This window comes from Salvelinus namaycush, unplaced genomic scaffold, assembly GCF_016432855.1.
Source record: "Salvelinus namaycush isolate Seneca unplaced genomic scaffold, SaNama_1.0 Scaffold3016, whole genome shotgun sequence".
NCBI classification, from domain to species: domain Eukaryota; kingdom Metazoa; phylum Chordata; class Actinopteri; order Salmoniformes; family Salmonidae; genus Salvelinus; species Salvelinus namaycush.
In genome coordinates, this window is record NW_024059916.1 from 19,104 (window position 1) to 29,899 (window position 10,796).

The window sequence follows — 10,796 nt, forward strand, 5'->3', positions numbered from 1 at the left end:
GGGTGGGGGGGGTCATCTGTTGATCTGTTGGGGGGGAGGGGTCACCTGTGAATCTGTTGGGGGAGAGGTTCATTTGTTGATCTGTTGGGGGTGGGGGGGTCATCTGTTGATCTGTTGGGGGGAGGGTCATCTGTTGATCTGTTGGGGGTGGGGGGGGGGGTCATCTGTTGATCTGTTGGGGGTGGGGGGGGGTCATCTGTTGATCTGTTGGGGGTGGGGGGGGGGTCATCTTTGAATCTGTTGGGGGTGGGGGGGTGTCATCTGTTGATCTGTTGGGGGTGGGGGGGGGGTCATCTGTTGATCTGTTGGGGGTGGGGGGGGGGGTCATCTTTGAATCTGTTGGGGGTGGGGGGGGGTCATCTGTGACTCTGTTGGGGGGAGGGTAATCTATTGATCTGTTGGGGGTGGGGGGTCATCTGTTGATCTGTTGGGGGTGGGGGGGTCATCTTTGAATCTGTTGGGGGTGGGGGGGTCATCTGTGAATCTGTTGGGGGGACTTTAAGCTTAAAGACCCTCTAAAACACATCCTGTCACAACATGAACTTCAAGGCCACAGTCAAGCCCCCCCAGACGCCGCTTACTTGGCCTTTTACATGTGAAAGACAGGCTGAATGTGAAGAGATTACTGTAGCTGTCCCACCTCAAACCAACTCCACAGAGACTCTATCTTTTAATTTATCCTGTTTAATTAAAACCGATTTAAAACCAGTTAAAACGGTCCCCCTTTCAGGACGGTGTTCAGCAAGGTATATTCATCTGATGAATATGTGTTCTGATCCAACTCTGCCATTTCTTTTGCTTGTCCTGTGACTGTAATGTCAATTTTATTTATTTAACCTTTATTTTCTATTTATTTAACTAGGCAAGTCAGTTAAGAACAAATTCTTATTTTCAATGACGGCCTACCGGGGAACGGTGGGTTAACTGCCTTGTTCAGGCGCAGAATGACAGATTTGTACCTTGTCAGTTCGGGGGATTCAATCTTGCAACCTTGTGGTTACTAGTCCAACGCTCTAACCACTAGGCTTCCTGCCGCCCACTAGGCTACTAGGCAAGTCTTATTTACAGTGACGGCCTACCCCGGCCTACCCAGGTTTACCCTGGCCTACCTCGGCCTACCCCGACCTACCCTGGCATACCCGGCCTACCCCGGCATACCTCGGCCTACCCCGGCACACCTCGGCCTACCCCGGCCTACCTCGGGCGACGCTGGGCCAATTGTGCTCCGCCCCTGTGGGACTCCCAATCACGGCCGGTTGTGATACAGCCTGGATAAGGTTAACTTCTCTCCGGTGTCTCTTTATCTCCATCTGTCTCTCAGGAACATAGACGGGGCGAGACACGCTCACGCCCCACATTACACCCAGCTCAAACTCCTGCTCCAATCCCTCCTCAGTAGAAGAGACTCCTGATGTGGCATCACTGTCTTCTCAGACCAAGATGTAGGTGTTTTGGAGTCAGAATGCTGTAGAAGTGACTCCTGATGTGGCATCACTGTCTTCTCAGACCAAGATGTAGGTGTTTTGGAGTCAGAATGCTGTAGAAGTGACTCCTGATGTGGCATCACTGTCTTCTCAGACAAAGATGTAGGTGTTTTGGAGTCAGAATGCTGTAGAAGTGACTCCTGATGTGGCATCACTGTCTTCTCAGACCAAGATGTAGGTGTTTTGGAGTCAGAATGCTGTAGAAGTGACTCCTGATGTGGCATCACTGTCTTCTCAGACCAAGATGTAGGTGTTTTGGAGTCAGAATGCTGTAGAAGTGACTCCTGATGTGGCATCACTGTCTTCTCAGACCAAGATGTAGGTGTTTTGGAGTCAGAATGCTGTAGAAGTGACTCCTGATGTGGCATCACTGTCTTCTCAGACCAAGATGTAGGTGTTTTGGAGTCAGAATGCTGTAGAAGTGACTCCTGATGTGGCATCACTGTCTTCTCAGACCAAGATGTAGGTGTTTTGGAGTCAGAATGCTGTCTGCAAATCCTTGACCTTCAAAATTCTCTAAGATTTAACAAAAAATGAATAAAATGATCACATGATTTTAATTGTATTTTTATAAGAATTCAAAACCTAATACCCTTTTTTGCACTATTGGTAAGTCAGCATTTCACTGTAAGGTGAACTACCTACACCTGTTGTATTCGGCGCACGTGACAAATAAACTTTGATTTGATTTGTTGTTCTCTATAGAGATTGGTTGTACTGCAAAATGTGTGTGTGGGTTTGTGAGTGTGTGTGTGTTTGTGAGTGTGTGTGTGTGTGCGTGTGTGTGTGCGTGTGTGTGTGAGAGAGAGACCCTGCGTCTGCCACCAGACATGTGGTTTGGCTTCCCCTGGTGTGGGCCAGGTTGTGATGGGTTATGTAGTTTTTGTGGGTTTGGTTCTCAAGCGAAGACACGAAAGACACACAGACAGTAGAATACAAACATCAGGATATATGCACAGATGCATGCACACAAACGGATTAACATGTGTTGGTTGGAAACAATGTGTGTGTGTATATAAGTGTGTGAGTGAGTGTGTGTGTGTGTGTGTGTGTGTGTGTGTGTGTGTGTGTGTGTGTGTGTGTGTGTGTGTGTGTGTGTGTGTGTGTGTGTGTGTGTGTGTGTGTGTGTGTGTGTGTGTGTTCAAGACGTGGGAGTATTGGCTGTTCTCAGTGACTCATTGACTCTTTCTGCTGCCAGCCACAAGTGTGAAGAGGTGGGCTCTCCTCACTCTCATAGCTCAGACCCCTTCAACACCTCGTGCCCCCTCAACACCTCTTGTAGCGAGAGAAAGTGAAAGAGAGAGGGGACAGGGGGACAGACGGGGACAAGAGGGGACAGGAGGGGAAAGGAGGGGACAGGTGGAAACAGGAGGGCAGATGGGGACAGGAGGGGACAGAGACAAAGGGGCAGACAGGGACAGGAGGGGCCAGAGGGGACAGAGGGGACAGGAGGGGACAGGAGGGGCCAGAGGGGACAGGAGGGGCCAGAGGGGCCAGAGGGGACAGGAGGGGACAGGAGGGGCCAGAGGGGACAGAGGGGACAGGAGGGGCCAGAGGGGACAGAGGTGCAGAAGGGTAAAGGAGGAAACAGGAGGGGCCAGAGGGGACAGAGGGGACAGGAGGGGCCAGAGGGGACAGAGGGGACAGGAGGGGACAGGAGGGGACAGGAGGGGACAGGAGGGGACAGGAGGGGCCAGAGGGGACAGGGGGGACAGGAGGGGCCAGAGGGGACAGAGGTGCAGAAGGGTAAAGGAGGAAACAGGAGGGGCCAGAGGGGACAGGAGGGGCCAGAGGGGACAGGAGGGGACAGGAGGGGACAGGAGGGGCCAGAGGGGCCAGAGGGGCCAGGAGGGGACAGGAGGGGACAGGAGGGGACAGAGGGGACAGGAGGGGCCAGAGGGGACAGGAGGGGACAGGAGGGGACAGGAGGGGCCAGAGGGGCCAGGAGGGGCCAGAGGGGACAGGAGGGGACAGGAGGGGACAGAGGGGACAGGAGGGGCCAGAGGGGACAGGAGGGGACAGGAGGGGCCAGAGGGGACAGGAGGGGCCAGAGGGGACAGGAGGGGCCAGAGGGGCCAGAGGGGACAGGAGGGGCCAGAGGGGACAGGAGGGGACAGAGGTGCAGAAGGGTAAAGGAGGAAACAGGAGGGCGGACAGTTGCAGGAGGGGCCAGAGGGACAGACGGGGACAGAGGGGACAGGAGGAGACAGGAGGGGCCAGAGGGGACAGAGTTGCAGAAGTGGACAGGAGGGGACAGAGGTGCAGACGGGGACAGAGTTGCAGAGGGGCAAACGGGGACAGGAGGGGCAAACGGGGACAGGAGGGGACAGATTTACTGCGTGTTCCCATCACAACTCTGACAGAACCAAGTTCATTTTGATATTAATTTTATCTGCCTATGTAAGGAATAACTAATATTTTACAACCATTTTGTGAAGGAAAACCATTAAACCAACATTCATTATTGATTATATGGTCTGTACCTCTATGATGTGTAATTTTATCTAGTCTGTACCTCCATTTTTTATATTTATTTTATTTAACTAGGCAAGTCAGTTAAGAACAAAATCTTATTTACAATGACGGCCTACCAAAAGGCATAAAGCCTCCAGCGGGGACGGGGGCTTGGATTAAAATAATGTAAACAAATAAATATATAGGACACAACACACATCACGACAACAGAGGCAACACATCACTACATAAAGAGAGCGCATAAAAAGAGACCTAAGACAGCATGACATGTAGCAGGGTAACAAAAGAGACCTAAGACAGCATGACATGTAACAGGGTAACAAAAGAGACCTAAGACAGCATGACATGTAACAGGGTAACAAAAGAGACCTAAGACAGCATGACATGTAACAGGGTAACAAAAGAGACCTAAGACAGTATGACATGTAACAGGGTAACAAAAGAGACCTAAGACAGCATGACACGTAACAGGGGAACAAAAGAGACCTAAGACAGCATGACATGTAACAGGGTAACAAAAGAGACCTAAGACAGCATGACATGTAATAGGGGTAACAAAAGAGACCTAAGACAGCATGACATGTAGCAGGGTAACAAAAGAGACCTAAGACAGCATGACATGTAACAGGGGAACAAAAGAGACCTAAGACAGCATGACATGTAATAGGGGTAACAAAAGAGACCTAAGACAGCATGACATGTAACAGGGTAACAAAAGAGACCTAAGACAGCATGACATGTAACAGGGTAACAAAAGAGACCTAAGACAGCATGACATGTAACAGGGTAACAAAAGAGACCTAAGACAGCATGACATGTAACAGGGTAACAAAAGAGACCTAAGACAGCATGACATGTAACAGGGGAACAAAAGAGACCTAAGACAGCATGACATGTAACAGGGTAACAGTACTGTTCCTGAATGCGGAGTGGACAGTCTTGGAAGAGAGATTATCTCGACCGTCACGCTTGATGAGCAGCTTCCACTGCGTTTTCTTTTTGACACGTCTAAAGGGTTGTTTCTGACACCTCGCCATCCTGCCACCGCCCCCCCCCTGCCCCCCGCCTGCCACCCCCCCCTGCCCCCCGCCGCGCCCAGGCAGGAAGAAAGAGCTTGTGACCCGGGCCACACCGCTGCCGAGGGTGAGGCCAATCCCACCGAGCGGAGAGCAGAAGGTCCGGTCGCCCCCGGCGCCATGCCAGGAACACCACGCTCCAACGCTCCTCATGATGTCATAATGGCAGGGGCGAGGGTGAGAGGCTGTGATTGGTGGAATGGTGAGTTCCGTCTTTCTCCACGGCTCTGATTTGCTTCTAGAACTGTCAACCTGATTTGGCAGTGGGTAGACCTACCATCTGATGCTCAGCAAATAGTGGAATTCACATTGACTCAGGGGTGTACAGTTTTACATACAATTATTGGAATGCGAATAACAGTACATACAAAATCCCCCAAAGTCAAATGTACCGTTGGGACAGTTTGGAGAGGGGAGGTACGGATGCCAGAAGGTGAAGACCTCCAGTGACCCTCTTCCCCCCCCCCCCCCCCCGCCTTTCTGTTAATGGTAGAGTCCAGTGTCCTGTGCAGAGCAGCAGCAGGAGCGGACCATCACATTTGGTGCCCAGCGTGAGGGGTGGGAGGTCGAGCTGACATGTTCCAGCTCTCCTGTGGAGCTCCTCTTCTGTCTCGCTGAATATCCCAGCTCTTCTCCTTTTGCATTTGATAATTACATTCTATTAGCAGGATTTGTTTTTAGATGCAACACACTTTTAGAAGGTAGTGAATTTGACTGTCTGTCGAGATAAAACACGATGCGGATGTTATTTACTGCCGTTTAAATCTGGGACGATAGGCGAGGAGATGTCACATCAAAAAGTGTAGTTACGTGAAGACAAAATTGAGAGATTTGAACAGAGCTCTTAGATCAAAATATCAAATCAATTTAAATCACTCACATCAAGCAACAACAAAAAACATTTTAATTAAACAACTTTGTCTTCAATTTTCCTCGATCTTTATCTAAGTGCACTCAACTAGCAAGTGACATTGTCAAACGTCCTCATTGTCACAAGAACACAGAGGAGAGAGAGAGAGAGAGAGAGAGAGAGAGAGAGAGAGAGAGAGAGAGAGAGAGAGAGAGAGAGACAGAGAGAGAGAGAAACAGAGAGAGACAGAGAGAGAGAGAAACAGAGAGAGAGAGACAGAGAGAAACAGAGAGAGAGACAGAGAGACAGAGAGAGAGAGAAACAGAGAGAGAGAAACAGAGAGAGACAGAGAGACAGAGAGAGAGAGAGAGAGAGAGAGTAACAGAGAGAGAGAGAGACAGAGAGAGAGAGAGAGACAGAGACAGAGAGAGAGACAGAGACAGAGACAGAGACAGAGAGAGAGACAGAGAGAGACAGAGAGAGAGAGAGAGACAGAGAGAGACAGAGGGACAGAGAGAGAGAGAGAGTGACAGAGAGAGAGACAGAGAGACAAAGAAACATCACCACAGTCCCATACATATCAATTAGAATGTATCTTGTAACCACCAAGGAATAGCTCCTACAATACATTATCTGAGGAAATGAAGAGTGGTATTACTATTGCCCCTATTGCGGATTTCCCCCCCTGGTTCAGAGCAAAGGCCTCTGGTGTGGAATCTGCTGAGTCTGCTGTTCTCACATCTGGGATTAACAACCTGCTAAGGACTCTGCTCTTCTTTTCATTGTTATTCCACAGATGATTGGAAATCAGAGCACATGGATAATAACCAACGGGAGATGCTCAGGCTTTGTTGGATGTACTGTATCGGTTCTGTGGCTAATCACTTCCCCAGGGGGGTTATGGGTAAGCTCCTTAAGTTCCCAGCGGCAACACGGGGGAAGGGGTACACATCCCTAACTCGAACACTCCGTTCTACCGCCTCTGGTCTCTCCCGGCCGACCCCGGTTCCCGCTCAGCCGAGTCCAAGCTCTTTTCTGTCCCGGCACTCCATTGGTGGAGTTCCTGGCCAGCTTCAGAAAAATCACTGATACCCTACCTCTTCAAAGTGTATCTTAAATAAACCCACAGCCCCCCCCCCCCACCCCCACCCCCTCCACCCTTAGTGAACTAACACTCACACTTGACCCCCCCCTTATGAACTCTGACCTTGCTGATAACTACTTTATTGAGGACAAATTTAATCAAATCAAATTAAATCCAATGTTATTTGTCACATGCGCCTCATACAACAGGTGTAATAGACCTTACAGTGAAATGCTTACTTACAAGCCCTTAAACCAACAATGCTTTATGAAGTAAATTTAAAAAATAAGTGTTAAGTAAAAAATGTAAAATAGATAATAAAAGTAGCAAATAATTAAACAGCAGCAGTAAAATAACAAGCGAAGCCATGTACTGACTATGACTGTGAAATGTGGTTATCCCACCTGTCCCACCAGCCCCAACTGTCCCAAGTGTACCACCTGTCCCAACTGTCACCCCTGTCCCAACTGTTTCACCTGGTCCACCTGTCCCAACTGTTCCACCTGTCCCACCTGTCCCACCTGTCCCAACTGTCCCACCTGTCCCACCTGTCCCACCTGTTCCACCTGTTCCAACTGTCCAACCTATCCAACCTGTCCCAACTGTCCCAACTGTCCCACCTGTCCTACCTGTCCCAACTGTCTTACCTGTACTACCTGTCCCAACTGTCCTTACCTGTCCCAACTGTCCCTACAGTAAGTCTCTCTGGATGAAAGTGTCTGCTAAATTAATAAAATGTCAAATATATAGATCGTTATCATCATGGGCTTTTGGGAGAAGTTTTAAAGGAAGTAGAAATGTCCCCCATGAATCAGAGGTGGACTACGACAGAGTAGGAGTATGAAGCATTCACTGCATGTCAGGTCGGTGTCGCGCCCTGACCTTAGAGAGCCGTGACAGGTGGACTACGACAGAGTAGGAGTAGGAAGCATTCACTGCATGTCAGGTCGGTGTCGCGCCCTGACCTTAGAGAGCCGTGACAGGTGGACTACGACAGAGTAGGAGTATGAAGCATTCACTGCATGTCAGGTCGGGTGTCGCGCCCTGACCTTAGAGAGACGTGACAGGTGGACTACGACAGAGTAGGAGTATGAAGCATTCACTGCATGTCAGGTCGGTGTCGCGCCCTGACCTTAGAGAGACGTGACAGGTGGACTACGACAGAGTAGGAGTATGAAGCATTCACTGCATGTCAGGTCGGTGTCGTGCCCTGACCTTAGAGAGACGTGACAGGTGGACTACGACAGAGTAGGAGTATGAAGCATTCACTGCATGTCAGGTCGGTGACGTGCCCTGACCTTAGAGAGACGTGACAGGTGGACTACGACAGAGTATGAGTATGAAGCATTCACTGCATGTCAGGTCGGTGACGCGCCCTGACCTTAGAGAGCCGTGACAGGTGGACTACGACAGAGTAGGAGTATGAAGCATTCACTGCATGTCAGGTCGGTGACGCGCCCTGACCTTAGAGAGACGTGACAGGTGGACTACGACAGAGTAGGAGTATGAAGCATTCACTGCATGTCAGGTCGGTGACGCGCCCTGACCTTAGAGAGACGTGACAGGTGGACTACGACAGAGTAGGAGTATGAAGCATTCACTGCATGTCAGGTCGGTGTCGCGCCCTGACCTTAGAGAGCCGTGACAGGTGGACTACGACAGAGTAGGAGTATGAAGCATTCACTGCATGTCAGGTCGGTGTCGTGCCCTGACCTTAGAGAGCCGTGACAGGTGGACTACGACAGAGTAGGAGTATGAAGCATTCACTGCATGTCAGGTCGGTGTCACGCCCTGACCTTAGAGACCCGTTTTATTTCTCTATTTAGTGAGGTCAGGGTGTGATGTGGGGTGGGCATTCTATGTGTTGTATTTCTATGTGTTTGGCCGCGTGTGGTTCCCAATCAGAGGCAGCTGTCTATCGTTGTCTCTGATGTGGAATCATACTTAGGCAGCCTTTTTTCCCACCTAATGTTGTGGGATCTTGTTCTTGTATTGTTGCTGTTGAGCCCTACAGGGCTGGACGTTTCGTTGGTTTCCTCTTTCTTGGTTTTGCTGGTTAAAGAATATGATTAACCTACCCCACGCTGCATCTTGGTCCACTTCTTCAGACGAACGTCACAGTCGGACACATCAAATCAAGGTGGAACAAGATAAATGTGATGAAACTTTAGAGATGTATAGTTTTATTTTTTAAACACCCTTTTCTAAATTAATTACATGAGAAATGCTCTTGAGAAATAACGTGGTATTCGAAGCCACACATCTCATTTAACCATTTGATTCCTTTCGGGCTGCTCAAAGAAGAACAAAACAACAAATTGTCATGGAAATTGGTTCCCACCCGCAGGCGGAAACATGTCACCTCCTTTTTTATGTTCCTACCCCCCCACCCCCCACCCCCCCCCCCACCCCAAGGCTGCTGGGGCAGATGCTAAATACAAGGGTATCCCCCCTGCTCCCATCAACGCCACCCCCTTAAACCTGAATCTTGTGGTCCTCATAAGGATAGGTAAACCACACACACACACACACACACACACACACACACACACACACACACACACACACACACACACACACACTTTAGGTGCTATGGCCTTTGTCTGTCACTAATTGAGGACCCTGATTCATTTAATAGGGGTTTTAATGGTGGTTAACTGATAGGGGTTTTGATGGTGGTTGTATGGTAGCTGGTGCTGTGGGTTAAATGCATCTTAATCAGAGTCACTAATCCTGTGATTAACAGAAACAGACGAGGTGTGAGGAGGTGTGAGGAGGTGTGAGGAGAGGTCGTTAATTGAGAGGCTGCTGTTCTGCTCCCTGTGCTCGGGAGAGGAGAGATGAGGAGATGGGGTTGGGGGGAGAGATAGAGAGGAGAGAGGGGGAGATGGGGTTGGGGGAGAGATGGAGAGGAGAGAGGAGGAGATGGGGCTGAGTGGAGAGATGGAGAGGAGAGAAGAGGAGATGGGGCTGAGTGGAGAGGAGAGAGGAGAGAGGAGGAGATGGGGCTGGATGGAGAGAGGGAGAGATGGAGAGGAGAGAGGAGTAGATGTGGCTGGATGGAGAGATGGAGAGGAGAGAGGAGGAGATGGGGCTGGGGGAGAGATGGAGAGATGGAGAGGAGAGAGGAGGATATGTGGCTGGATGGAGAGATGGAGAGGAGAGAGGAGGATATGTGGCTGGATGGAGTGATGGAGAGATGAGGAGGAGATGGGGCTGGAGGGAGAGATGGAGAGAGGAGGAGATGGGGATGGATGGAGAGATGGAGAGGAGAGAGGAGGAACATGGGGATGGAGTGAGAGAAGAGGGAGCCAGTAAACACAGAGAAAGAAAGAAAGAAGAAAAAAGAAAGAAAAGTGAGATGAAAGATACACCTCAATAAGATGTTCACAACACTCTGATACACCTCAATAAGATGTTCACAACACTCTGATACACCTCAATAAGATGTTCACAACACTGTGATACACCTCAATAAGATGTTCACAACACTCTGATACACCTCAATAAGATGTTCACAACACTCTGATACACCTCAATAAGATGTTCACAACACTCTGATACACCCCAATAAGATGTTCACAACACTGTGATACACCTCAATAAGATGTTCACAACACTCTGATACACCTCAATAAGATGTTCACAACACTGTGATACACCTCAATAAGATGTTCACAACACTCTGATATACCTCAATAAGATGTTCACAACACTGTGATACACCTCAATAAGATGTTCACAACACTCTGATACACCTCAATAAGATGTTCACAACACTCTGATACACCTCAATAAGATGTTCACAACACTGTGATACAATAAGA